This window comes from Rhineura floridana, chromosome 7 (genome assembly GCF_030035675.1).
Source record: "Rhineura floridana isolate rRhiFlo1 chromosome 7, rRhiFlo1.hap2, whole genome shotgun sequence".
Classification (NCBI taxonomy): domain Eukaryota; kingdom Metazoa; phylum Chordata; class Lepidosauria; order Squamata; family Rhineuridae; genus Rhineura; species Rhineura floridana.
In genome coordinates, this window is record NC_084486.1 from 120,229,140 (window position 1) to 120,255,239 (window position 26,100).

Consider the following 26,100-nt stretch of genomic DNA (forward strand, 5'->3'; position numbering starts at 1 on the left):
AGTCTGTGGCTGTGGACAGGTGAGCCATGGAATGTTGAAGGTGTCAGATGAAGAAGAAAAACAGAGCCACTTGAGCTCCCAACAGCTTATATTTTGTTTGTTTACTTAAAATATTTTTAAAGCAATTTTCTTCTTTCCTCTTCTCCCAGGCATTTTAGCATGTGTTTTTAAATTGATTTAAAAAAAATAAATTGTGTTTTTAAATTGTTTTTTGTGTTTTAAAATTTGTATATTTGTTCTTAATGTTTTTAATTGCTGTAAACCACCCAGAGAGCTTCGACTATGGGGCGGTATATTGATTAATTAATTAATAAGCAAGCAAGCCACAGCATCGCTGATTTTGGGAAGGTGATTCCACCCCATTTCACTGACTGCTCCTGCAGGAATGTATGCCTGCAGCCATAACTGCTCAGGCCCAACTGAACATAAGCAATAGATATTCACCATTTGATCTCAGAAGACTCAAGACATATATCTGATGCAAGCTCTCTGCTTATGTAGTGATACACATCAACATTCAACTAAGAGGGATGAATCATATGTATGGTCCTTGAGGTAGATCCCTAGTTCCGGGAATTACCTTATATCAAAGATGGGGAACCTGTGGCCCTCCAGATGTTGTTCAACTACAACTCTCATCAGTCCCATCAGCATGGACAATGGCCAAAGATAATAGTACTAGTAGTACAGCAACATCTAGAGCTCCACTTATTTGCCTTACATGCATAGTGAATGGAGAAATTTCCACTTCCCTATGCAAAGAGGATCCATGGCCATGATAAGCACATGAAATAAGCTTCATTCAAGTGATATTTCCTGCCACTGCGCCAGCTCTGTTGTGCTGTCAATGTATAGGAGAAGAAAACGGAATCTTCCAGGTGCCGTGGAATACATTTGTAAGATAGCTAGGACAGATCTGCATAATTTGTGGTCCACTAAGCCAAATATTAGATGCCTGAGAACTCCCTTGCTCTTGCAGTCCAAGGCGGGTAGCAACAACAAGCGACACTATTTGTGAGCCACTTTAAGGAACTGGGAGGCCACGTTCAGCTTGATGGTTCACAAATTGTGCAGGCCTGTCTCAAGAAATAAGAACAGTAAAAATGCTGTTGGCCCTAGATACAGCCGAGATGTGTATTTTATTTATTAAAATACTTTGAAACCATCAGGCAGTGTATTAAAAAATGCAACCATAAACTATAACTATGATATCTAAACCACAAAATGCAGTTTTTTTGTGTGTTTTTTAAAAACCACTCAACAAACAACTAAAATGGCTGGGCAAACAGGAAAGTTTTAACCTGATACTGAAAAGTTATTAAAGTTGGTTTCAGTCATACTTGAGGGTGTTCCACTTTCAGGGTGTCATAACAAAGAAAACTTCCTCTTTGACATGTAACATATAGAAAGCAGATTTAGAAGAACCTCCCCAGCAGATCTCAAGACATGGGCAGGCTGGTTAGCTTAGCACAGCTGATAATGGCTGTGTTCGCATGAAACACTGAGCCAAACCATGGTATTACACAAACATGTGGGCTCCTGGTGAGGAGATTGTAGCTGCTTTGTTCCCCTCCCCTAGTCCTTATAATTCAGGGCAGTACAGCAGCTAAACCAAGGTTTGGATTAGCATGGCATCCAGAGCCAGCATTGTGGTTAAGCTCTGTCCTCCCTAATGAGGAACAGTAGCCCTGGAGTGACTGTGAGCTCCTCTCCAGGAGCCAGCATGTTTGTGCAGTTACAATAAGCCATGGTGTGCCTTATTGGGACACATGAACCAAGCCACTGGCAGGTAACTCAGGATTATGTGCCAATACGGTATTCCAGGGAGTCTCAGCCAGACTCCTGTTCCATGTAAGTCCCCATCAGCGCTATACATTTAAAGCAGTATTATACCACTTTAACCAGTCATGGCTTTCCCCAAAGAAACCCAGGAACTGGTTTGTTAAGTATGCTGAGAGTTGTCAGGATACCCCTATTCCCCTCACAAAGCTACAGTTCTCAGAGTGGTTCAACACTCAGTCCTCCCAGGGAACCAGTCTTACACTCAGCTTCCCCCTTTCCTTGTTCCTGGATTGTGAAATGAGTGTGAGAACACAGTAAGCAGAAAACAAAAACAGCTTTTTACACATTTGTCCTGTATATTTTGTAATCCCGTGTTACATTTGTGCCATTTCATCCCCCACATAAGGCCCAATGAATGTTCTTGATCTAGTTCAGGGGTTTCCACACTGTGGGCTTTGAACCACCAGTGGTCTGTGGGCTTCATTCAGGGGGTCCATGATATGCCCACGTTCAATATGCCTATTGATATTTAACTGGTTCTTTTATTGCTTTGTTTATTCCTTACATTGTATTTTATTGCATTACAGTTTGAATTCGGTGAACTGTGAATTGTGCTACAATAAGATATAATACAAGAAATAAAAGCAGCGGTAAAAATGCAATTAAAAATCATACAGCATCTAGTGTGGTGCACTGCAATTGCTGTAACAGGCAAAAATAATTAAGTGGTCGTCCAAGACCCTCAGCAATTTTCAAGTATTCCACGGGGGGAAAGATGGTGTCCGCAGCAGTAACAGCTTTTTTTAGAGCTCTGGGAAGGTTTTAATTCCAACTGTTTTTAATTCTATTTACTCCCTTGTCTTGCCCTTGAAGTTTGGAGCTTTGATACAGTCGGAGCCTGGGAGTTTGTTTTGGAGTCTGACATATTTGCTATCTTTTTTAAACCGCAAGCTGCTATCATTTTTTTTACGCTGTAAGCTGTAAGCTAATGCTGGCTGTTGAGACTCTTGGAAACTCTTCCCTCAGTGGTCTGGAGGGCCGAGAGGCTCTTCATACTCAAAGTTCTATTGGAGAATATGTATCAGAGCTCCAAAGGAGGATTGGAAAGGCTACTATTTCTATTCTAGCAGCTGTTTGGTATATTCATCCTCTCTCTGGTTTGAGGACTTGGACTGCAAGCTACTTTGGTTAAACAGAGTGAGATTACCAAAGTTCGGTAATATATCCCCTCTCAGCGTCTCTCCCTCTCTTTCCTTTTATGTTGTATATTTCATGTGTTTTGGGGGGATACTTGGAAGAAAAGTAGAAATTCATTTTGAGACTACTTTGGGGAGGAAACAGAGGAGAAATTTCTATGCTGCCACGACATGAAGCTCCTGTGTTGATTTAAGGTGGAAAAGAGACTGGAGTGTGCCTTGTGACTGGCCAATTTAGGTGCGAGGAGGAGTGAAAATCTACTTAAGACTTTTTGTGAAGAGAGCTTGGTACCTCTCACGGTAGGACTTGTCACCACTTAGGAGTACCTTCTCTGTCTGAATGGACTTTATGCTGGGGGGAGGAGAATGTGTTTACAGTACATAAATAAGTCTCTGTTTGGAGGAGGAGATTTTGTTTATGTTTTATGTTCTATCCTTTAATACAGTTTTGGTTTAATATTTTAACATTCAATAATTTCTCCCCATCCGTAGCCTGCATTAAAGTGTTCATACTGACTTTTAATTTTATTGCTATTGCTTCTTTTATTTCTTATATTTTATTGTATTACAATTTGAATTCTATGGAATGCAAATTGTAAGATAATAAAACACAATAAAATAAATAAAAGAAGGAATAAAATACAGTTAAAATCATACAGCATATTTCATGGCACATTGCAAGTTTGTGGAGCAATTGTTCTACATAAGAATTCTTCAGGTAAATGTACTTAGGCTAGCAACAAAGTAACCACAAAACTGGAAATCTTTCCCCAATACAGAATATTGATTGCTAAATTTTAACATATTTTAACAGGGTTTTCTTGTCCTAGATTTGACTATGAAAGGTAAATGACTAGGAAAAGATGTGGCTCTCGATCTGGTGTCTCAACCACTTTTTTAAGCAGTCTGAAATCAATGACTTTCTGCTTTTCAAAAGACCTCAACTGAAAGAGTCGGCCTTCACTATTCCAGTCATGAATAGTACTCAGTATTTGCTGAGGATAATGAGCCTCCTCCAAGAGCTGGAGATGCTCCTACACCTCGTAAGGCAGAGGCTACTAAGCCTGAGCCTTTTCCCTTTGACTTATCTTTCATAGAACTTTTGGCAAACCAGTGTTTTTTGGTGGCTAATACAACACAAAATATCTATTCCCAATTAACAAAAATAATGAGGATCTTAAACCACTTAGTGGTATATTTATTATAAAATCCAGACCCCATTGGACTTTTTTCTGTCAGTGGTCTCATAATTTGTTGAAATTAATTAAAAATCAGCCATGTTTGAAGAGTATCTATAATCCTATTACTGACCTTGCCCCATATTCTGACCTTCATCTTCTGCAGTTTAAAACTTTTAAAAGTGCCTGGCGTATCTTTAATTAATTTAAGAAATTTAACATTGAAGCCCATTATAACATTAGGCATGCTCAGTAAGAAACAACTGTCAGTGCTCTAAAAGCCAGACTCACAGCTGTTTGACTTGGCTAATCAGGTAGCCAACACCTGTGCCAGACATTTATTTCACTTTAGGCAATCATGGCTTCCCCCAAAGAAACCTGGGAAGTGTACTTTGTGAAAGGTGCTGTGAGTGGAATAGGGCCTCTCCTAGCAACTCTCAGACCCTTCACAAACTACATTTCTCAGGATTCTTTGAGGGAAGCCATGACTGTCTAAACTGAAATACAGGTCTGCTGTGGATGTGACTAGGGACAGCTTTGGTTTAAATTTGGGTGGGAGACTTAATGTGCCTGCTGTAGAATAAAAAGGTGGGGGAAACCCCAAACAACAACGATACTGTTCACATTTTCGTTCTGGAAAAGAAAAGGGCTTTCCATCTACCCACTGCCTGCCCATCCAATCTCCTCCCTCCTTCTTCCTCCCCTTCCCCCTGCTCGCCCCTCCCTGCTCCTCCCACAAGTCAGTTTCACCTATCCAAAGCATGATTTTAAAGGAGTAAATCCCATTGAAAAATAGCATGGAAATGATCAAACCTGCCCTCCCCTCCTCCTCCCTATCCCCTCCCTTTTGCCTCTTTCCTCCCCATCCACTTCCAATCCCCTCCCCCTCCTTCCTCTCCCTTTCTCCTTCCCTCTCCTGTCCCCCCCCTCCTCCATGGTCAGTTACCTATTCTAAGCATGATTCCATGGGAGTAAATCCCATTGAACTCAATAAGCATGGAAATGATCAGAATTGCCTTTCCCCTCCCCCTTTCTCCTCTCCTTCCCCCTCTCACCTTCTCATCACCTCTCCCTTGCTCTTCCCTTCTTCTTCCTCTCCCTTCTTCCTCCTCCCCTGCCCACTCCAGCCCTCCATGCCTCCTCCTCCTCCCCCATGGTCAGTTTCACTTATCCTAAGCATGATTGCACAGGAGTAAATCCAAGTAGATCAAACCTGCTCTCTTCCCATCTGCTCCCCTCCCCCTCCTCCCCTCTGCCCTTCCTCCTCCCCTCCCTCCTGCCCTACTACAGCTCCTCCTCTACCCCTCTGCTTCCTCCTCCTCCCCTCCCCATCCCCCTGAGGTGAGTTTCACCTACCCTAAGCATGATTGCAGGGGAGTAAATCCCATTGAACTCAATAGGCATGCAAATGATCAATTGATTCTCAGCAAACATGCACAAGATCCCATTTCTTACCTCCCTTTTTAAAAGCAGAGAAATTCACTAATAGGCAAAAAACCTTGTGGTTTAAGAATGTACCTATAACCAACAGATATTTCTATCAAACTTTAAAAAACAGGGAAATTGAGCAGCTATAGTGAATGCACCAGGGGAACAGGAGACCTGACCTCTACTCTGAGATATTATACTGCCCTACAAATTTGTAAAAATGCAAACACACTTTGGGTTGGTCTTTCACAGTGCAATCCATGTCCTGTGTAGCTTGGAAGAATTTTGTAACATTTCCCTTTGAACATATGGTGAGTAGTGGCAACACCTGCAATCAGCCCAAATAATAGAAAGAAGACATGTGCTGTGCTGATCTTGTTTTAGCAGGGGGAAGCAACATTATTAAGACAGTTGACATAGTTTAGATAGTCACTTTAAATATGTTTGATTTGATTTGCAATTTTAGTGAAGTTTCCTATAGTGAATCATTTTCTTGTGCTTCTGTTTCTGTGAATATGTGAAGTTTAGCAACAGTTTGCAAAATTTACACACACAAAAACCTCAAAAAGCAATTATGGAATAATGGCACTGACAGTCTCCAGTGATCATGAGGAGTGTCTTAGTTTGCACAAGATAAAACAGTAGGAGGTGAAATACATTCTTGCAAATTTCTAGGTGTGCTCTATGTTTTTAATTGACCATGTCCACCCTTCGTTAAGTGGAGTGGTTTAAGCACAGCAAGCTGAACACATGCATCTTGGGCAGGCCAAGCTTCCTCCCCCCAACAGCTAGAGTCATTGCTTAAGTAGCAACATATTGTAATGCATCTGATTTTACATCAAAAGTGTAGTTTCAGATTCAACTGTTAAGGCACCGAAAATAGAAATAGAACATAACCTCCAATTTGAAACGCAAAAGGCTATCTTCACCATCATATGACATTGACTATCCAAAAGGCTTTGAAATTAATGAAAATAAATTTGACACAGATTTCTAAGATGGGTAATGAAAGAAATAAAAATTTCCAGGTTAGATTATCTGTAGAAACAGTAGTAACACAGGAAAGAAGCAAAGCAAGAACATCAACAAGCATACAAAAATGTAATTCTCCATCTTTGGAGATGGCAGGTCACTGAACTCAAAAAGCATGCAAATGATTAAACCTGCACTCCCCTCCTTCTCCCTGCTGACTCTCCTAGCCCCTCCCTCTTGCCCCTTCCCTCCCCCTTCCTTCGCCCCTCTCTTCCCCTCCCCCATCCCCTTCCAATCCTCTACTTTCCCTTCCCCTCCCCATATGAGCTCAGACGTACATGTTACCAAATTCTTCCAAGCTACACAGGAAGTGGATTGGACTGTGAAAAACCAACCCAAATTGTGTTTGCATTCTGACAGATTTGTAGGACAGTACAATATCTCAGAGAGGTCAGGTCTCCTGCTCCCCTGGTGCATTCACTATAGCTGCCCAATTTACCTGCTTTTTAAAGTTTGATAGACATATCTGTTGGCTATAGATACGTTCTTAAACCTCAAGGGGTTTTTTTGGCTATTAGTGAATTCTGTATTGGGGAAAGATTTCCAGTTTTGTGGTTACTTTGTTGCTAGCCTAAGTGCATTTACCTGAAGAATTCTTATGTAGAACAATTGCTCCACAAACTTGCAATGTGCCATGAAATATGCTGTATGATTTTAACTGTATTTTATTCCTTCTTTTACTTATTTTATTGTGTTTTATTATCTTACAATTTGCATTCCATAGAATTCAAATTGTAATACAATAAAATATAAGAAATAAAAGAAGCAATAGCAATAAAATTAAAAGTCAATATGAACACTTTAATGCAGGCTACGGATGGGAGAAATTCAATTCAGTTTACGTTTAAAGTCGAATTTATCAAATTCACACTTTCTGAAACAATATGAGAACTGAAACACAGCCATCCCTTGAAATCTGCACTTTCCTGAATTTTTCAATGCAGTTCTCCAACCAACCAAATTTTACAAAAATGAATATATTAGTGGAAAGGGTGCAAGAAATGCCATCCTGGGCTGCTACTGGGAGGAAAGGCAGGATATAAATCTAATAAATAAATAAAAATGAATATATTTGTGAAAATAATATACAAAAATGTGTTATATTAGGTAAAATTGCTTGCAAATGTATACAATAAGTGTTTATTAAGAGAAATTCACACTAAAATGCTGAAGAATTTTCATGGGGATTTTTAAAATTAAAAAAAATTGCTGCAGAAATGTGGAGAACTGAATTTAGATTGGAAAAATGAAAAACAGAGAACCAAAATGGGCAGATTCATCTCTTCCTAATGCAGACACACCACAAACCACCTGAATGGAGCTCACAAACCACCAGTGGTCCACAGCCCACATTTCTAGGCCCAATTTAAGGTGCTCACATTATAGTTAAAATCGTTAGAGGGGGCCTTCTCGGTAGTTCTGCCACCCTTAGAAGTTCAGGCAATGGTGGCCTGGGAGAGAACATTCTCCCAGGCCCAGGCACTAAGCTGTGGAATTTCTTCCCCACAAAGGCACATGCAGCACTTTCATTATACAGCTTTCGGCAAAAGCTGAAGACTCCTCTCATTACCCTGGTCTTTGAAATTTGAGATGTATGAATCACCATATTCCTGTGATTGTAATTTGTTTGTAATTGCTTTTAATATTAAATTTTAAGCTGTTGTAACCTGCCCTTGGATCTACTGGTGAAGTGCGGGTAATAACAATAAAATCACCATCACCACCATCACCAAAGCATCTTAAACTAATAATAATTCGCTAATAGCCAAAAAACCTTGCGGTTTAAGAACATACATATAGCCATCAAATATTTCTATCCAACTTTAAAAATCAGGTAAATTGGGCAGCTATAGTGAATGCACCAGGGGAGCAGAACACCTGAACTCTTCTCTGAGATATTGTACTGCCCTACAAATTTGTCAAAATGCAAACACAATTTGGGTTGGTCTTTCACAATCCAATCCACTTGCTGTGTAGCTTGGAAGAACTTGGTAACATGTGCCTCTGAGCATATGGGGACCGGTGGCAACACCTGCCATCTCCAAAGATGGAGAATTACATTTTTGTATGTTTGTTGGTGTTCTTACTTTGCTTCTTTCCTGTGTTACTATTGTTTCTGCAGAGAATCTAATTTCAAATTTTTTTTATTTCCCTCATTATTCATCCTAGAAATCTGTGTCAAATTTATTTGTATTAATTTCAAAGGCTTTTTATTGGTCAATGTCATATGATGGTGAAGACAGCCTTTTGTGTTTCAAATTGGAAGTAATGTTCTATTTCTTGCTTGACAATTTCTAACTTTCCCTGGTTCATGCTTCTCATATTCCATGTTCCTTTGTGTAAGTCATACAACTCCGGACTCTCCTTTCGCATCTGTGCACATCAGCCTCTGGGCTTCCTTTCGGCTTTGACCCAGCTGCGTCATTAGTCACAGCGCTACTCGTACTTGTCCTTTGGTATTACTTGTTTCTATAGCACCATTAATATATATTGGACTTGAGGATGTGAGTTTAATTGTACTAGAGACTGAGCCCCACTGAGCGGTAAATATGCATAGGATTGTATTGTGGGGGAATAGCATAACATCTGAATAAATGAGCAAATTATTATGTTGCTAGAGTGCAACATGTACAAAAGCACAAGAAAATAGATCTCTGCTCTGAGGACCTTACAATGTGAATTGTGAAAATGAAGGAAGGATAGAAAAGGGAAGAAAGAAGGACAAGTGACAGGATGGGTGTGTGATGCGTCCTTTCCTGGCTCTCCCTGTCAGGTTCCTACCTGCTCGTGGTTACTGCCTGTCTCTAGGCACCACCAGGGACTCCACCAGTCCGGACCGCTCTCTCTTATGATTTCTCTCCCCGCTCTAGCACAGATCTCAACAGATCCCCCTGCTAGGCAACCACCAGTAACGTCCCAATACTAGTATTCCCAGAGACTCTGAATACTGGTATTGTTACTCTCTTCACCGCTGCCACCATTTGTTACAGTTCCCCTTCAGCCTTGGTCATTACCTTACCCTCCCTTCTGGTCTGTGAAACCCCAGCCAAGGATCAGGCCTTTGGTAAACCAAATTAAGTATTTATTACAGATAACAAAGCTAACAAGATTAACAAGATTTCTTCTTAAGGCACATAAGCATATGGTTTTACTCAATACTAATCTGAACTCCACCCCCCTCCTTCTTCACTCTCTCCTGACAAACAACTCTCTCCAACCCCACCAAGCAATCCACTCTTTCTCTTCTCCCCCCCCAGATTCCACAATTTACCACCTCACATTCACCCAGATTTACCTGTCATCCTTTCATTTATACTGTCAGCCATTTTAAACATTCAGCCAATCATCAAGCATTCTATTGCCCATTCACTCCCCCTCCTCTTTCACTACTTACCATGTATACTCTAAACAACCAGCACTTACCATATATACACTAATATATAGGAACATCACATAAATGAGCAAATTATTATGTTGCTAGAGTGCAACATGTACAAAAGCACAAGAAAATAGATCTCTGCTCTGAGGACCTTACAATGTGAATTGTGAAAATGAAGGAAGGATAGAAAAGGGAAGAAAGAAGGACAAGTGACAGGATGGGTGCAACAAAAATGTTGTATTTAGCAGATATATAAAGTCGATTAATTTCCCCCCAAAAAATATTTCCAAATGATTTCTCCCCTTCTGTTCCAATCAGGAATTAGGAAGTAAAGAATCAAAACAGCCTTTAGAAAACAATTGCATGGACGGGTTGTAGCAAAACTGCTTTCAGCTAAGCGCAATTTTCTTCTCTAGTTTGATCTACCCATTATCTCCAATATGAACCTTCCAAGTGGGTCAGCACTGCATGAAACAGTCGGCACATGCAGTGCTTGTCATGTGCAAGTAATCACACTCTGGCCCTTTGCTCTGCAGATATAGAACTGGCTTTCTAGTTTGTCCAGCCTTTCCAATGGTTTATGCCAAAGGCACACACAAAAGAGAAAGGTTTTGTAAAACAACAACAGCTTGGAACATGACCTGTAAACATTGCTTGCTTGCTCTTTCTTTTTACCAGTTTATGTACTCCAGTAGCATTGATTGGATTTGACCTGTTGCATAAGCATATAAGTATTTGAAGCTGTTTATCCCTTTTCTCAAACATCAGACAACCATCATACTAGCTATTGGTGTTAAAAATTAATAAGGCAATCATACCATCAGGCTTGTACAAATTGGGTGTTGCAACTGCAAAGTAGTCTTAATTTTTCTTCTCACTGTACAGTACTCTTTCCTCTCCCTCCCCAGAAGTAGCTTGATGTGACACTCTTGTCCAGCAGATGTCAGTATTGGAATATGGTGTGATTTGGGAATGTGACTGAGCGTGGTGCAACTGAATATGAAGAAGGAAAATGTATCTTGTCAATAAAAGAGGTCATTCATGGAAATTCTGGATTGTTGAGGAAACTCAGGCTACTGTGTCACAGTGGATAATGCTGCATGCTGTCCTTTGCCAATGTCAGCAAAGCTTGTCTCCTGTTAAAAGTGTCCCTGAAATACAGTGATGGGGAGCCTGTGGCTTTGCAGATACCATTGGACTCCATCTCCCATCAGCTCCAGTCAGCATGGCTAATGGTCAAGGATGATAGGAGTTGTAGTCCTGCAACATCTGGAGGGCCACAGGCTCCCTACCCTTGCTTTAGCCGAGTGGGCCACCCTCCCAGAGTGTGCCCTTCAAGGACAACTCTTTGAAAGTTTGGAGTAAAACCCGCAGGAGATTCTACTGCCTCACTGACATGGAGCCACCAGCTGCCACTGGTCATACATGTTCTGTGATCTGCTAAAATGAGATCCCTATAAATGAGCAAGCTTCCTGTGTGATTTCTGTGGCTTGATTGAGAGCCATGTATGCCGACCACATGTGTGTTAATGTCTGGAACCTCATTTACACTGCTCTGTTCGTCTGTAGCTGAATGAACAAAAAGGTAAACCCACATTATCAGAGATGATATACAACAACAACAAGAAGTTTGGTAAGTGGGTTGGGTTAAGCTGTGCTTAAGCCACCTTTCACCCATCCAGGGTCTCATCCTTGTCACTCCAAACACTGTATCACCTGTGTGTACCTCAGGGAGACAGCCACTTTTACAAGCACTAGGACAGGCAGGACATATTACATCAAACAGAACATCACCTGCAGGTCCTGCAATATAGTTTACATCATCGAGTGCAAAAGACCAGGATGTCATATCCAATATGTAGGAAAGACCACAACTGACCTACGCACGCGCTTCAGGAACCACAAGTCGGCAATTTTGACAAAAACAGTGGAGCAACCAGTTGCAAAGCATTTTAACATTGAGGGTCACAGCCTGTTGGACTTTTCCATTACAGCGATAGAGATGCCAGCAGATCCAGCAGCACTGACCAAAAGGGAGAACTTTTGGATTTACTCTCTGGACACATTGGCACCATATGGCCTGAACCTGGAGGACAGTACCACCACTACTTAGCTTCTGCAAATGAAGCCCCTCTGAGCATTCCATCCTCAAAGCTCTATAACTGCCACCTTGGTAACAGCATTTGTATGTTGGCAGCTGATGAAGGCGGAAGCTGAAACGTTTTGTTAATATAACAAAAACCTCTGTTTGGTTAATCACAATTACGTTTATATATATATATATATATATATATATATATATATATATGTAACAATACCGAGTCCCAATGCATTTCAAGCTGAAGCCCTTTTCATCAGAGATTACCGAGAATAATGGCAGAGAAGAAGTCACATCTCCTCAGTCCTTCCCAGCTTCTTCAGTATTAGGTAAACTAGTCTCATTAGGGCCCAAATGGTATCTTCCTCAATGGTCTTTCAGTGAATCATAAAACATTTGCCCGCTCCTTCACCACCAGACCTTTGGTTTTGTTTAAATAATTACCACCATGTCATGAATTTATATTTGCTGGCTCCAATTTTGAGCTTTCAGTTTCTCATGTAATGCACATTGGGATTATGTATTAGAAATGTTATTTCTGTATTTTAAAAGATTGTTAAATTGCCATTTGGGCTGAAAGGCAGGACAAAAATTGATAGCCTGAATTGCTTTAACGTGCTGTATGATTTTAATTGTGCATTTAATTTTATTGGTCTGGGTCCATAATAAATAATTCATTCAATGGCCCTCTCCCTCTGGGCCCAATCCGTTCCACTGTCCAGAAGATGATGAAGAAGAAGGTGGCCGCAAGGCGAGGCAGATGTTCATTTCCCTTGTTCTTGTCACTCTTCATAAGCTTGGAGAGGCCACAGGAAGAAACCAAGGCACCAAGGAGGAAGAGGAGCAGGCCCAGGGGGGTGGGCTTGGGCAGGAGCACAATTCCAACCCATGGCACTTGCCTTGAGATAAAGAAACTACAGGATTTTGGGATGGGTGGGCATGGAGGTGGCTCTTAGAAATATTTCTTATATTCTTTATTCTTTATTTATTACATTTGTACCCCGCCTTTCTTTTCATCATAGAAACCCAGGGCAGCTTACATATGGTTCCCAGGCACCAACCCATCCAGGCACTGACCAGACCTGACCCTGCTTAGCTTTAGCAGGGTGCTGGCCTCATGTGCCTTCAGACCATAGATTCTGGATGCAGACAGCTCACATCCACACTATACATTTAAAGTGCATGGCTCCCCACCCCCCAAAATCCTACCAATTGTAGTTTGTTAATGGTGCTGGGAACTGTAGGTCTGTGAGGGGTAACCTACAGTCCCCAGGACTATTTGGGGACAGCCATGTGCTTTAAATGTTTGGTGTGGATATGATCATTTGACAGGTGTATTGTTGTGGTTCCTTCCTTGCATATAGCCACAAGCAGACTCCTGTTCTTTCTTCCAGGATTCCCCTTGTCCCTCCTGCCTAGTATGAATCCTGGAATGGGCTAGCCTATAATTAGCCCAGGGCATTCTGAAGTTCCCGTTTCGGTCAAGAAATGGATCTTTCACAAACTTTTCACCTATCATCAGCCATGCTTCTGCAGAGAGCAGTGTGTTGCTCTCCTCTCCCCCCACCAGGGATATAGTTCTCCAGGGTCCCGGGGGTCTTAGACCCTTTACTTTTTTGGAAGCAAGGTCCCAGCAGGGCCTCTACATCTCCAGCATCCTATGAGTCAATCAGCATGAAAGAGGAGTGTGTTAGCCACTGAGAAGGGTCTTATGCCTCCTTGCCCTTTCCTGCTGATTGGAGCCAATCAGAGTGAAAGGAGGTGAGTCAGCCACTGAGAAGACTCTTCTCGGTAGCTAACACTTTCCCCTTTCATACTGATTAGCTCCTAAGGACTCCCAGTGGAGAGGCCTCAGCAAACATAATGAAACATAAGAAGAAATAACTGGGAGATCTGCTGCTCTTTCATAGCTTTCAATGGCATCTTGGTGTGGGGGTTTTTTGGGGAGGGGAGGGGGATTTCCACATGCAGCCAGTCAGAATGCAAGCTGAATTTATAATTAACAAAGAGAAACATGCACACCCAAGTGTGCTTATATAGTGAGAACTCAAACATGCTTTTAAAGACTAAGCCCCTTTGTGGCTTCCTAGGCTTGGAGTGGCTACCTTGCAACAAGTGGCAATGATGAAGATCACTTTACAAGCCCACCTTTCTTTCCCTCTTGAATTCAACGTAAATGACTCAATCAGATGTGCTCATTAATATGCTGCTTTGAATGCCTGGAGATTTAGCAGGGATAGCCATGGTTTGCAAATTGTGAGAACAGTTGTCTGAAGATGAGCAAATGTTCCCTCCAAAACCTCTCTCCTGACAGCTGGGATTTCAGCCCTATTAATTAGTGGAAACAATATCCAAGAAAGTGATATAACGGTTACAGCTGCCGACTGCTGTTCCATGGTTCAGCACTTTCATCCTAATCACAATGGCTGTGGTCTACACCACCTCAAGTGTCATGGAGTAATGTCTGTCCAATAATCACCCACCTTGTGCTACACAGCTGTGTGAGGCACTAAATGCAGAGCACTCAGCAGGAGCAAATGAGTAGGAGATGAGCTCCATTGACAATCCATTGGACTTCATCTGCTTCCTATCATGGGCAGCATGCTGTCAGTTTTGTAATTTGGGAGACAAGGAGGAGGACCTGGATGCCAGATGAAGTTGAGGGAACAGGAAACAAGACCACTTTGGGAGGTCATCACAATTTAAGTGAGATGTGAAGGGGTAACATTCCTTTTCACACGTTTACACCACACCTGCTCTCTACATGCTAAGATTTAATTGTAAATGCTTATTTATTGATACCCCCCCCGGGCAGGTGAATGGCAATGAATAAATAGCTGCATGTAGAAGGTTTCAGGTTCAGTATCCAGCATCTCCAGGTAGAGCTGGGGAAAGACATCTTCCTGAAACTCACTGCCAGTCAGTGAAGATAGATGGAGCAATAGCCTGACTCAGTATAGGGCAGCTTCCTATGTTAAAAAAAACCACACACACATTCACCTACCTAGGTATGTGGGAGAAATTTGATTCAATTTGCATTTAAAGTCAAATCTATCAAATTTGCACTTTCCAAAGCCATATGAGAACTGAAACACAGTCATCTTTCAAAATCCCCACTTTCCCAAATTTTATAATGCATTTCTCCAACCAAACAATGTTTACAAAAATGCATATATTAGGGGAAAGAGTTCATAAAAATGAATATAAGTAAAAATAACATACAAAAATGCATTATATTAGGAGAAATTGCTTACAAAAATGTGTGCATGCGTCAAAACTGGGATCAATGCACACTAAAATCCTGAAGAATTTTCACGAGGAATCTCAAATTGCTGCAGAAATGTGGAGAACTGCATTTCAGATTAGAATTATGGGAAACAAAGAGAACAAAAATTGACAGCCCTTTCCATTCCTACACATGCCACGCACCCGAATTCAAATACTTTAGAATAAAATAGACAAAAACAGCAGAGCCAACACATTATTTTGAATTTTGAACAAGGTTTGAACCTCAAGGCCAAAGACATGACAGAATACAACAGGTTCTGGGAGGTCCCAAGACTGGTCATAGAGATAGAGCTAATCAGGCTTTCTGGACAGGCCATTCCTGGAATAGTACATGAATGTGAAACAAATCCTCTGCGCAATGGGAATATTCCATCAGAAATATTATGACCCCAGGTTCTCTGCTGGCAGCGCACCTTGCAGAGTGAGGAAAAGCAGTGAAGCAATTAACTAGTTTGACACATCCCTTCTCTGGGGACATAATTGGACATGGAATCTTTCCCTTCTGGGTCATTCTCATCCAGCTCAGCAAGACAACAGCTGAATTTGATACCATCTGCTCAGTCACTTGTGTCAGATTATTATTTTAGAGTTCCAAGACTGATATCACAAAGGGCACCGTTACCCTTGTCACTGCCTGGTGCTCAAATCCTCACTAGAAAAGGCCAAGAAGTACTAAGTAATGTGCATGTAGTAATGGACAGTCAAGCCAAGTAGCATAGAAAACAGGGAGAAGGAAGAGGGATATTCAGAATAGAAGAAACTTGGGGGGGGGAGAGGGAGGGGGGAGAGAGAGTAGAAGGAGACGTTAGACAAGTATGCTCTATGCAGCCTTTCCCAGCCTTTGGGTCATCAGATGTTGCTGGACTACAATTCCCATAATTCCTGACCATTGGCCATACTGGCTGGGGCTGTTGGGAGTTGTTGTCCAACAACATCTGGGGACCCCCAAACATCTGGAGAAAGGCTGCTTGTCACAAGAATACCATTAATTCCAAACAAGGCCGGTTCTAAAGGGCAGCCAGGTGGGGCACTGGCCCGAGGACCCCTGGAGTTACAGCGTAATGGGGGCCCTCAGCGGTCCCTCCGCTCCCCTTCCACGATCCGTGGTGATCCACGCCCCCCCTACTTACCTGTTTCCTGTCTTTTAGTATTGCCCTTAATGAAGATGGCGGTCGCGGTTTTCCTAAAGTACTGAAGCCCCTGCTGCCATCTTAGCTGATGGCAGAGATGCGTGCGCGTAGCACGCACGCGTGCCATCAGCAAAGATGGCAGCAGAGGCTTCATCCCCTTAGGGAAACCATGGCCGCCATCTTGGTTAATGGCAATAGTAAAAGACAGGAGACAGGTAGGTGGGGGTGTGGGGCGGCCACACGAACGCGCACACACGCCAGGGCCCAGGACAAGCTGATGCCCAAGGGCCCTGGCATGCCTGGAGCCGGCCCTGATTCCAAATATGTTTACTGTTTATCCCACCTCAGTTCAGTTTATGTGACGCTCCCCTCCCTGCCCTGCCCTCCTCCTCCCTCTCATCACCTCCCTTTTGCTGCTTCCCTCCCCCTTCCTTCACCCCTTTCCCCAACATTTCCAATCCCCTCCTTCCCCTCTGCCTCCTTCTGCTCCCCTCCATCCTTCCCTCTAGTCTCCCCTCCCCCTCCTCCTCCCTCATGGTCAGTTTTACCTATCCTAGCCATGACTGCATGGGAGTAAATCCCACTGAAAATAAGCATGCAGATGATCAGACCTGCCTTTTGCCTCCTTCCCCTCTCCTCTCCCTTCCTCCCCTCCCCTCTTCCTTCTTCCTCCTTCTCTACCCACTCCATGCCTCCCTCCCCATGTTCCATTTTACCTATCCTAAGCATGATTGCACAGGATTAAATCCCACTGAACTCAAGAAACATGCAAATCATCAAACCTGACCTCCCCCTCTCCTTCCTGCCTGCCTGCAATCAGCCAAAATAAGAGAATAAAAACATGTGCTGTGCTGATCTTGTTTTAGTAGACAGGAACCAACAATATTAAGACGATATAGTTCAGATAGTCACTTTAAATATGTTTGATTTACTTTGCAACTTTAGTGAAGTTTCCTATAGTAAATCATTTTCTTTTGCTTCTGTTACTGTGAATATGTGAAGTCCAACAACATTTTGCAACACTAAAAGAAAGCTCCAAAAACAATTGTGGAATAATGGCACTGACTGTTCTGTAGAATAGTTTTCAATGGACTTGAGGAGCGTCTCAGTTTGCACAAGATAAAACAGTGGAAGGTGAAATGTATTCTTGCAAAATTCTAGGTGTGCTCTATGTTTTTAATTGACCATGCCCACCTTTCTAGGCTGAAAAGATGCATCTTGGGCAGTCCAAGTTGGTTTTTCCAACAGCTAGAGTCATTGCTTAAGTAGCAACATGTTGTAATCCACCTGATTTTACATCAAACTGCAGTTTCAGATTCAACTGCTAATGTGCCCCAAAATGAAAATAGAGCATAACCTCCAGTTTGAAACACAAAAGGCTGTCTCCACCATCATATGACATCAACCAATAGAAAGGCTTTGAAATTAATAAAAATAAATTTGACACAGATTTATTTATTTATTTATTACATTTATACATTGCCCTATAGCTGAAGCTCTCTGGGCGGTTTACAGATTTCTAGGGTGAACAATGAGAGAAATATCATTTTCTAGGTTAGATTCTCTGTAGAAACAGTAGTAACACATAAAAGAAGCAAAGTAAGAACACCAACACACTGTTATGAGCATGGGGGTTGGGATGGATGATTCCTGTGGGTCCCCTTCCCAGCCTCTGATTTGGAATCCTATGCCTTGGGGCTGGTTCTGCTGGCCAGATGAATTTCCTTTTTTAAACAAATAGAGTGTCCAAGTAAGATAATGGGCCTATCAGTTGCCCAGCAACGGTGAATGGGCCAGGAAGACCCTTTTGTCATTGAAACTCTTCCTGAGAGCTTCCCCCCTTTCCTGGAGCCCAGCAGAGGCTTGTAGTTTGGGTGTGTCTAGAGAATGCTTGGAGACTGAAGGCAGGCAGAGAGACTGGCTCTCTGCACCATGGCATTTGGGGTCCTGTGGCATCCTTCCCTGGCTCTCCCTGTCAGGTTCCCACCTGCTTGTGGCTACTGCCTTTCACTAGGCACCACCAGGTACACCACCAGTCAGGACCATCCTTTATATGGTTTCTCACTCTGCTCTAGCACAGATCTTACTAGATCCTGCTCCTAGGCAATACCACCAGTCACTTCCTGTAACCAATACTCCCAGAGACTTTGCCTAAGTCTCTCTATAGCTTGTTACTTTGTGACTGTGTGCCTATGCTGTTCCCAACCCCCTTGTATCTTTATATATAAAGTATACAACTCTGGGTTGCTCTGGATACTTGACTTGTTACAATATCTCCCTTCACCACTGCCACCATTAAATACAGTTTCTGTTCAGCCTTGGTAATTACCTTGCCCTCCCTTCTGGTCTGTATATTCCCCCAGCCAAGGATCAGGCCTTTGGTAAACCAAATAAGTATTTATTTACTAACAACAGGAAATAACAAGATTACTTTAGGAATGTTTCACAAGCGTATGGTTTCATATATGGTCACTCTTTATGTTTCTGTTCATATATATCCTCTTTAAATATCAGCCAAATCCAATCCAAACTTCCCTCAGAACTCTGCCAACCAACCCTCACCAAACGACCTCACTCCAACCAACTCAACAACTTCTCCCCTTCCCATCACTCACAAACCTCCATTTATACCTTCAGCCAGCCAGCCACTCAGCCAATCATCATCCAGCATACTTCAGCTTCTCACCCATGTACTCCCCCTTTCTCTCTCAGTCAATTACCATACATCACCTAATAGACCTGCACATACTGTATTTACAGATGCTTAACCTACAGGAACATCACAGGTGCCTCCTGCAACCCAGATGGAAAAGCTGCATATTGGACTGCTGATGCCTTGAACCCCCTCCATCTTAAGCTCAGGTTGCAATGTGTGTAAATAAACAAACCATATTTCATAAAGACACTGCAGTCTCCACTGACCATCTTCTCAAAGGAAATCTCACAGCTCAGAGATTGGGGAGGCACGCAACGATACAAAAATGTAATTCTCCATCTTTGGAGATGCAGTCCTGATTGCAGGTGTTGCCACCACTCACCATATGCTCAGAGGCACATGTTACCAAATTCTTCCAAGCTACACAGGAAGTGGATTGGACTGTGAAAGACCAACCCAAATTGGGTTTGCATTTTGACAAATTTGTAGGGCAGTACAATAGAGAGGAGGTCAGGTCTCCTGCTCCCCTGGTGCATTCACTATAGCTGCCCAATTTCCCTGCTTTCTAAAGTTTGATAGAAGTATTTTTGGGTATAGGTGTGCTCTTAAACCGTTGCCTGTTAGTGAATAGAGTTCTTCAATGTATTGCTTCCATCTTCCTGTTATTTTATCTCGGTCAGTCAGTGTGTTCCCCTCTCGATTATTCAACATCCCTACTATTGGTCTGAATTTCCCATTAATTTGTCTAATCTTTTGGAATAGTCCCATCAATATTTATTTGCATATGGCCATAGGCCGTTGCACCATAAAAATAAACATTTTAAAAACTGACAAACATAGTTTGGATCTATAGGTTACAAAGAATAATTTTTAAAACCAAGGAGTTTAAAATTAAGAAACATTTCCAGTTTGGTGACATATCAAATTTGCATACATTACTCTAAGCTTTTTAGCAGCAAGGGCAAAATTTGCCACGGTGATTGTTACCTGGTTGTTACTGTCCATTAGTAACTCAATTGCTAGTATATTGTAAGGAAGTCCCGGGGCAGTAAACAGGAAAGGGGCTAGAAACTTTTCTCTGGGGTGTTGATAAAGGGGACAAAAAAACATATAGTGAACTAAGTCATCAGACATTTTGCAACCAAAAATGCAGAGGTGTTCTACGAACGGAATACCCTTATATCTGCCCTCTAGATTGGCTGAGGGCATGGTTTGAAACCTCAGTTCTGAAAAAGCTCTGCGCAACGGGGCACAAGTCAAACTAGCAAAATAAGCAGCCGGAGCATGGTTAAGTTTAATAAATGGGAACCAAGGTGAAAAAGAGGCCGCAACAATTGATACTCTGTCTTAATATGCATTATGGTTGAAAATCCATTTTCGCAAATCAGAAGAATTGAAGCTCAGTAATTTACTTAGGGTGAGGTCGTAGGTTGTTAATAGCTCTGTACATTTTGGGGCCCAGTCACCTGCCCCCTGGTGATCTTGCCAGCAAAGTTTTGTAAGGGAGGGACCATCTGTAAGGGATACCCTTTTCCAATAACGCAGGAAGGCTAAATCAATCCTGGCCGCCAAAGAGGGTAATCCATGTTCCGCTCTTAGATGGGCTGAAGGAGTACCTTTGGGGAGACCAGTTATCTGCTTCACGAATGAATTTTGGAGGACTTCAAGTCTGGCTTTTTCAAAGTGGCCCCAGAGCTCTGCACCATATAAGATTTTAGGGAGAAGTTTGGCCACATAGATTTTTAACATTGGATTTATGAGTTGTCCTCCTCGGGAATAAAAAAATTTCCTTAATTGGCCGGTAGATCTTACTGCCATTAACTTAGTCACCTCCAAATGGGGGCTCCAACGAAGCTGATTATTGAAACATATACCCAGGTACTTGAAGGTATTAACCTGTTCAAGTAATTTGCCATTTAATGACCAAGTAGATTTTGATCTACTATATTTACCACATACCATTATTTTAGTTTTTGAGTAATTAACGTATAGATGTTGGGCCTCACAATATTCTTCTAACCGAGATAAAATTCTTTTCATCTCAATTTTATTTAAGGACAGCAGAACCAGGTCGTCCGCATAAAGTAGAGAGGCTATTTTCCTGGTTCCCACTGATGGGGGAAAGAAGTTAGGGGAGGCCATTGTGGGAATAAGGTCATTAATAAAAAAGTTAAACAAGAAGGGAGCCAATATACAGCCTTGTTTAACACCTCTTCTGACTGGAATTTCACCAGAAAGGACTCCATTCAGGCCAAGGCGAACCCTTAACCGATTGTCTTGATGGAGGGACTGAATCAGCCACAATAATCTCTTATCAATTCCTGCCTGGTGTAATTTGTGCCACAATAAGTTTCTATCGACTAAATCGAAAGCAGAGGAGAAATCGATGAATGCTAAATAAAGAGATTTATACGACCCAGATTTAGTCTTCTTTATGAGATGGTGTAGGACAAAGGCGTGGTCGAGAGTACTTCTGCCTTTTCTAAATCCGGCTTGCTCCACATGAATAAGGGAGTGTTTAAGGTCCCAATCTAACAATTTGCTTAAGAGAAAGCATCCATATAGTTTAGAAACTACATCTAACAGGCTGATGGGCCTGTAATTTGATGGATCAGAAGGATCGCCTTTCTTAAAAATGGGTACCACTATACTTGTGCGCCAACCCGGAGGAATGTTACCAGTGGCATTTATATTAGAAAAGAGTGTAGCCAAAATTGGGCTCCACCAAGTAAGATCGGAAAGAAACAATTCGGGGGGCAACATATTTTTCCCCGGAGCTTTGCCGGGACGAAGAGTGGATATTAATTCCCCTATGTCTGAGCTGCTTACAGGTGGCCACGGGGGAAGGGAAGAGGGGGCATCACTGATAAATGGAGGCGAGGAACTTAAGGTCTCAAAAATAGATTGAAAATGCAAGACCCAAGATTCCGGAAAAACAGGAGGAACTGGGATGGAGGAATTCTGGGTAAGACTGCCTTGGACCAAGCTCCAAAACTTTAAGTCATTTCTTTGGAGTACAGCCAGCCCCAGGGAGCGCCAGCTATTTTCAAAGAAAGCGTGCTTTTTCTCGTTTAAGAGCTTCTTGTATGACTTTTTAGATGAGAACAGGCGTAGCATGGCTGCTTCAGAGTGTTCACGTCTAGTGGCTCTAATCTGGACACGGAGCCCTCTTTTCTTAATTGCACAATCCTTGTCGTACCATAGTTTATTTATTATTTATTTTATTTTATTATTTCAATTTATATACCGCCCTTAGCGAAATAGCTCTCAGGGCGGTGAACAAACAAAATAAAATACAATATATCATAATAAAAATACAAAAACATATACAAACAAACCACGAAAAGCACAGCAAAAACAAAATAAATACTACAAAAATTAAAATACAGATTAAAAGATTAAAAAAGTTAAGAAGATTAAAATGCCTGGGAGCATAAAAAGGTCTTTACCTGGCGCCGAAAAGATGGAAGTGTAGGCTCCAGGCATACCTCTTCGGGGAGGCTGTTCCACAACTCAGGGGCCACCACAGAAAAGGCCCTAGATCTCATAACCACCCTCCGGGCTTCCCGATGGGTTGGTACCCGGAGGAGGGCCTTAGATTCTGAACGAAGTGAACGGGTAGGTTCATAGCGAGAGAGGCGTTCCACAAGGTATTGAGGTCCCACGCCGTGTAAGGCTTTATAGGTCAAAACCAGCACCTTGAATCTCGCCCGGAAGCAAATAGGAAGCCAGTGCAGACGCGCCAGGACAGGTGTTATATGCGAAGACCGACTGGTCCTCGTCAATAATCTGGCAGCTGCGTTCTGCACCAGCTGAAGCTTCCGAACTGTCTTCAAGGGCAGCCCTACGTAGAGCGCATTACAGTAATCCAATCTTGAAGTTACCAGAGCATGGACAATGGAGGCGAGGTCGTCCCTGTCCAGATAGGGGCGTAGTTGGGCTACCAGACGAAGATGGTAAAACGCATTCCGTGCCACCGAGGCCACTTGGGCCTCGAGAGACAAGGAAGAGTCGAGAAGAACCCCCAAACTATGTACCTGTTCTTTCAGGGGGAGTGTAACCCCATCCAGAACAGGGTAAGCATCCACCATCTGAGCAGGGAAGGCGTTCACCAACAATGTCTCGGTCTTGTCTGGATTGAGTCTCAGTTTATTAGCTCTCATCCAGTCCATTATCACGGTCAGGCAACGGTTCAGCACATCAACAGACTCACCTGAGGAAGATGAAAAGGAGAAATAGAGCTGCGTGTCATCAGCGTACTGATGGCAACGCACTCCAAAACTCCTTATGACCGCACCCCGCGGCTGCATGTAGATGTTGAAAAGCATGGGGGACAAGACCGATCCCTGGGGGACTCCACAATGGAGAGTCCATGGTGTCGAGTGATGTTCCCCAAGCACTACCTTCTGGTGACGATCCGTGAAGTAGGAGCGGAACCACTGCCAAGCAGTGCCCCCGACACCCAACTCCGCGAGTCTCCCCAGAAGGATACCATGGTCGATGGTATCAAACGCCACTGAGAGATCAAGGAGAATCAACAGAGTCACACTCCCCCTGTCCCTCTCCCGACAAAGGTCATCATACAGGGCGACCAAGGCTGTTTCAGTGCCAAAACCGGGCCTGAAACCGGATTGAAACGGATCTAGATAATCGGTTTCATCCAAGAGCGCCTGGAGTTGGCTGGCAACCACCCGCTCCAAAACCTTGCCCCAAAAAGGGACATTCGCCACCGGTCTATAGTTATTCAGATTATCTGGGTCCAAGGAGGGTTTCTTTAAAAGAGGTCTCACTACTGCCTCCTTGAGGCTACCAGGGACTACTCCCTCCCTCAAGGAGGCGTTAACCACTTCCTTGGCCCAACCGGTGGTCCCAGCCCTGCTAGCTTTCACTAGCCAAGATGGGCAAGGATCCAGAACAGACGTGGTTGCCTGAACCATTCCAAGCACCTTGTCCACTTCCTCGAGCTGCACCAACTGAAACTCATCCAATAAAGAAGGACAAGGCCTTTACGAGGTCTATTTATGACTGATGATGTCACTAAAGGTTTAAGGGCAGCAATAGTGACCTCATAAGTCCTATGTATGGTCTCAGGGGAAGTTAGGGCCGTTGTACGAAGTCCAGCCAGAACTGGCGAGGTCAACAGTTGCCTTACATCAGATGCCATAGATTCAGACCATTTAAGTCGCCTACACCCTTGAAGGTCACTAAGCAGTGGAGCTGTTATACATGAATTTACATGATGGATAGGGCCCTGAAAAGATAGCCTCAGCGGAAGATGATCACTATCCGCTCTATCCTCAACTGAGAATTCCCTTACAAAAGTAGCTAGGGAGGGTGACCCCAGGATATAGTCCACCACACTGGCTCCCCTGTCTGAAATGAAAGTAAAATAGCCCTTGGAAGAGTCTAAATGGGTGCCATTAAAGCAGAATAGTTGAGATTTAATCAACAGTTTGAACAGGGCATGGCCGCTTTTGTTTACGGTTTTGTCCCTCAATAGCCGAGGTGGTATTGCTGGATCGCATAGCGGGAAGATGAGATTGTTGGAAATTTTGGGATAACTAGCTCCCATTCTTGCATTAAAATCACCGCCAATGAGCAAGTGACATGAGGGATATGCACACACAAGGTTATCTATGAACTCATTAAAGTCCAGCCAAGCGAGCTTTGCTGAGTTAGGATGGGAGGGGGGGAAATAGACATTTATACAAATAAAGGGTAAAGAGTCGGGGGATGATAATCTTAGGGCCAGGCAGATGTCAGGCACTGGGTCTGATAGTTCAACAACACGAACGTCCAGGGTAGTGGCAATCAAAGTTGCTATGCCACCACTGCCACGCCCCATATTTGTTGATCTCTTTGACGGCTTAGTCCAAATCTTGAAACCCTCAATAAATAGAGAATTGGTGTCTAGTAGCCAAGTCTCTTGGAGGCAAACGATGTCAAACTTTTGAAGATAGGCAATAAACTCTAGATCAGCCAATTTATTTTTCCAGCCGGCTATATTCCATGATGTAAAATTAATGGGGGGAGGAGTTGTTATTGTATCCCTCTCAAGTGATAATTTAGGGGTGTGGACAGACCCAGAGGGACAATTGGTATTGGAATTTTGTCTTTGAAAATCTTATCTTGTCAGATTGGGGAATTTGAAATTTGGTCTAAATTGGAGTCCTGGATACAGCCATTTAAAATTGTTAGGCTGGAATTATATGGCAATGGGCTGGAGGGACATGCAGGCTTTGCTGGGGATCCTAGTTCCTCAGGATCAGAAACACACGGCTATCCAAGATGAACCATTTAGGGGCTTAGGTATATCATGTAAAGACCTATTTGTGGCTGCAATTCCAAAATTTGTAACTGCATTAGTGGGCGAGGTCTGATTTATTTCAACTGTTACTTGTCTGGAAGTACTTATCAGGCAAGATGAGTTGAAAGAATGGAGGGATTAGTTGAATGAGAATCCCATTCAGGTGGCTTGATCAGCGTAAGCAGCTCTCCATTCTTAGCTTGGTTGGAATTATTGACTTGAAGGTTGGACAGGCGTTCCTTGAGACAATCCAATCTTCGTATTATTACGGATTGTTCAGTCTTAGAGAGATCACCGAAAGCTTCCAGCAACTGGACGTCTTCCGGTTCGAGGGGATCTTCTAAGGAAGTTATCAAGGGATCTATTTGGGAATTTTTATCATGATCATGTTCTTCCTGTAAGGAAGTAATATGAGGGGACGGCAACGCTTGGGCTGCAAGGCTGACCTGAGGTCTAGCAATGTTAGAAGTGGCCCTATGCCTATATACTGAAGGGGTAGAATAGGAAGGGTATAAGGGTTGGGGAGGGACCACATTCTCAAAATACCTCGTAACATAAATTCCAAACTTGGCTAACAGGTTTCCCATACCATAAACCATTCTTGCAAAAGATGGATTTGTAAAGGT